The 4,352-nt window shown below is 49.0% G+C and overlaps 1 pseudogene; it reads right to left on the bottom strand.

Annotated features, from left to right (window-relative positions):
• Positions 1–2,040: 2,040 nt before the first annotated feature.
• LOC102743334 (kinesin-like protein KIF3C pseudogene) lies at positions 2,041–4,026 on the bottom strand (annotated as a pseudogene).
• Between the last annotated feature and the right edge of the window lie 326 nt (positions 4,027–4,352).

Raw genomic sequence — 4,352 nt, 5'->3', positions numbered from 1 at the left:
CTTGAGCAGATGGTCTCGCTTCCTTTCGTGATTCCCTGTCTCTCCCTTTTGTAATAAGAAAGAAGAGAGAACTTTATGAAGTCAACAACAGCCACATTTCCTTCACCTTAGGTATCAAAGTAAATTTGAAAAAAAAAAAAGTCAGAAAACACCATCCAGAAATTGCACGATAGACATACCCACGAAGGTGAATTTCAGTTCTTCTTCCTGGCAGATTGCTAAACAGAGGACCCTGCGTCTCCCTCTTGCCCACCAGTGCGGCCTGCAACCTCTGCGCCAGCCGGCCTAGCAGTCTGAGAATGCACAGATTCTGAGATGAATGCCTTAAGCCATAATATGCAAAAGGAGGCCTCCGCCCAAGGGGGCCACAGAGGCATCTGACCTTCTGGGGGACCCTGCTCGCCTCTCTCTCCCTGCCTCGAGGAAGGAGACTCTAGGAGAACTGGAAGCTGAGCTCAAGCCTTGGTTGGGCATACCATCGCACCATTTGATGTCCAATGCGACAGGCCCACGCTACACCTGCCTAGACCTCTGCCTATCAGTGGTAAGTGATGCCTGCTACTCAGTGTCCCTGAAGAAGGCACATGGGGACCTTTCACTATTATACCAGTGGTCTAATACCATGTGGGTGATCCTTCAAGATCACCATTCACCCTCACATGAGCATCAAGTCTGAACCTGTATCCCCAATCCACGAGCATAGCCCTGTACCTCTCCCACCAGCGTTTTCTCTGCCACCCCCACCTCCTTTTTTTTGTCCTAAAAATTTACTTATCACTTGAGATACCTGGAGACATTTTGTGATGTCACAAAGGAAGGGAAGGAGTACTTCCCTAGAGATCAGTTTGCACAATGCTGAATAAAGGGCCAGTTTTCAATAAAATAGTACCTAAAAAGTTGGCAAGATTGGCAGATTGTGCCTGGCTGTCTCATGTGATAAATGGGGTGTGTGTAGGGGGGGCAGGGGTAGAGTGGCATCCCTCCCTCCCGCTATGAACTCAGTTCTAGGCAGCTCCAGGGTAGATGATCAAAGCAAGAAGGAGCAGCATCTCAGAATGAGAAGTTGGCTTGATCACTTGTTGATCAAAGTTACTTCTCAGGGGAATAGAAACAAAGGGACTGGAAGGAGGGATTTCCCTTAACACCTACCCATGTTGTCTCAATTACTGTTACATTTCCTACAGGTCCTCAGGAGGTAGCCACTGGTTGGGAAGGTGGGCAGGAAATAGAGTTTGGGAAGCCATGAATTCTTGCCAAAGCTGAGGAGCATGGGTTGTGTGGGTGTGGTCATTTAAATCCTTGAAAAGGAGCCCAAGAACCTGAAATAGGTTGTCTGAGGCCCAGAAAGTGGTGAGGAGGATCTCTCCACTGGGAGCATAGGACCAATACTGTCAGGATGTCTCTTGTCCTCAGTGGATACTTAGCATTTTTCTAGTCCCAGAAAGTTCTTAGGAGTTTCTCACTATGCATGTAGAAAGAGATGGATATTATGCAGTGAGACAGACAGAAAAAAGTACTTTCTTTCTAGGCACTGGCCACCTTCCCTTCTGGGAGTGGCCGACAGGGAGGAGCTTGAGGTCTGGCTTGGGGATGGAGGTTAAAATCAAGAGAAGAGGAGGCTATGCAATGACCTTATTAGGACCACACAGCTCAGATGAGAGCATCTTTCTCATGCCAACTTATCCACATGAATAAATAACATTAATTAAATAAAGGGGACTAAAAAGAGCAGCCAGAGTCATAGTCTCCAGACCAGATTCTTACCCTCTCAGACATATGCACACACGAGCACACACACACACACACATACACACACACTGAAGGGGTGATGCGATAATCCAGGATTGGCTGCCCCATCCCAGGAACCTGTGGGATGGGCAGCCTGACTGAAGGTTGCCACCCATGGTCTAGCACTGTGGTGGGGCACAGAGTGGCGGAGGCCAGCAAGGCATGTGTGGTGGAGAGTGGTGGTTAGTGAGGACTTTGAGGCTGCTGGTGTGGCGTTGAGGACTCTGGCACCAGGATCTGGACTTTTAGATTTTAGATATGGCAGGTTTTTTCAGAAAGCTGTCCAAATGCATGAAACTCTCCATGTGTAGTACATGGAGGTCTTGTTTTACTGCTCCTCCTCACAGCCTGGCAAAGCCTATTTACAATCATGCTCTTCTTTTTAGGGGAGATGAAGTTCTCTAAGGTACTTGAGCTTCAGTTCCTGGATGTGCTCATTCTGTGCCTCCTCCAGATCCTGGCACGTGCAGATGTACTCATCATCCTGGTCCTGGATCTCTGCCTTCACCTGCAGCTTGGCATAGAGCTTCTGCTTTCTTGGTTATGATTTCCACCATCTGCTGCAGGGATGGAACATGGAGGTGTCCTAGCGCTCCTTGGTCTCCTCATCTCAGATCATCATCTCCTGCTGCATTTCCTGCTCGTGGCATTTTTGCTCAACAATCTCCTGAGTCTTCAGTTCTAACAGCAGTTTTCTGTTGCTTTTTGGTGTGATCCATGATGTTCTTGTCCTCGATGAGCAGCTTGCTCTCCATGGCTTTGTACTTGGCTCTGAGCAGCTCTATAGCCTGCTGTTTCTGCTGCATATCTTCCAGGATCTTCTCCTCTGCCAGCAGATTTTACTTCTCCTCATTCACCCAGATGCAGACAACCTGGATGGCCACCTTCTCCTCCTCCAGCCACTCCTTCTGTTCCTGCAGGTAATTTTCCATGTTCTTATCCAAGGCTGACTCCAGGATAGACTGGGGTGGGTGGTGGTTGTTGTTGTCATCCTCCTCTTTGGTTACCCAGGTTTCAATCACTGGCCATTCATGGTACTCTGCCAGGCTGACGCAGCCTTCTTTTTGCTGCTGCTCTTCTTCCAGAGTCACTTTGCCAGCAACCCTTTTTTCTCCAGCTGGGTCTTCAGGTGAATAGTCTCCTCCTGGAATTCCTGCATCAGTGTGTCCTTGGGGTACTCATTTACTTGGGGATTTTTCTTGATATTCTTGGCTTGATTGGTAAAGTGCAGGACAGAAAGGCTCTTAAAGTAGCCATAAGACCACACCCAGTGTGGCCACTATGATGGCTTGGCATTCCTTTCCAAAAAGTCTGGAGCTGCCAAGTGAGCTTGGAGTCCTGGTAGGGGATGTGGGTACTCCTGTTGCTCACCAGTGGTTATGTTGCCAAGGCAGACAGTGAGAGGTTGATTTTGGAGACTTCTTTAGGCTTCTCTCTACCACTACCGCTACCTGTGGACTGTGTGGCTGTCCTTCTAGCCATATCGGGGCCTGCTTTGTTCTGCATCTCACTGCCAGCCAGGTCTCCCAGGTTGATATTGCCCAGATGAATGTGTTCCTGACCATCAAAGCCATGCACACTCCATGGTGATGATGAAGATGGCATCGGGTGGGAACTGACCTCATTCATGTGTGCTACCCACCATCTGGGTCTGGTTCCCTGGAGTTGTGGCATGCTAGATCTCCTTGATGTTCTTTGTGGTGAAGGCAAAGAGGTCCTTGATTTAGATGCCTATCAGGGTTCTTCTGCAGCTCTGGCCTCTTGCTGGAGAACAGGTTTGAAACTTCTGGTAGATTCGCATGTAGGAGTCATGGGCCAGGCATGTTGATTCTAGGAGCATAAGGTATGGGTAAAAATGTGCTCAAAGGCATTGGGGATGACCCTGCACAGTTCAGGCTCCACCCAGGTGTCAGTCTTGGTGTCAGTCTTGCCAGCGCTCATATGACAGTAGGCAAACACCATGCCATTGAAACCCTGAAGAGTTGCGTCTACCAGGGGCCTCATGTTTTCAACATATATAAATCTGTCTGCTTGGAAGTGGCATCATATATAGTATCAAAGCTAAAAGTGTTGGGCAACTTCCCCATGGTAGAATCGGGGTTTTTCAGGGTCACCCATCTCAGTTTCACATCAGTGATCAGGATCTGCTCATGAAAAAACAGCCTATTCTTTCTGGCTAAGGGGGTAGCACTGGGCTACCAAATTCAGGGCCTCACTGGCTTTGAGTTTACTGGACATCTTCTGCTCTGTTCTTCCTGCCCCCAGCCCACTTCACAGCCTCTGCTGTCCTCTCTAGGCCTAGATTAATAAGGCCTGCCCAGCCCCTAGACACTACTCTTCATTCTGCATGCAGCCTCCTAGGGTGGGGATGCTGGGAGGTGGCTCTGCCATTGCTGTGGTTTGGGCCTCCACAGTTCTCTGGTCCTTGCTTCACCAGCTAGGGAGGGAGAATTAGACAGAATTCCTGGGCAGCAGTGGGAACCATGCGTGCTGAATAATAGTGCTGGAACCTACTCCATGCTGCGGCAGAGGGAACACTGCCATAATCAGCTATAGCAACAGTA

This window comes from Leptonychotes weddellii, chromosome 2, assembly GCF_054177405.1.
Source record: "Leptonychotes weddellii isolate Sample4059 chromosome 2, ASM5417740v2, whole genome shotgun sequence".
Classification (NCBI taxonomy): domain Eukaryota; kingdom Metazoa; phylum Chordata; class Mammalia; order Carnivora; family Phocidae; genus Leptonychotes; species Leptonychotes weddellii.
Note: the sequence above shows the minus strand (reverse complement) of the source record. Positions and strands in the feature narration are given on the sequence as shown.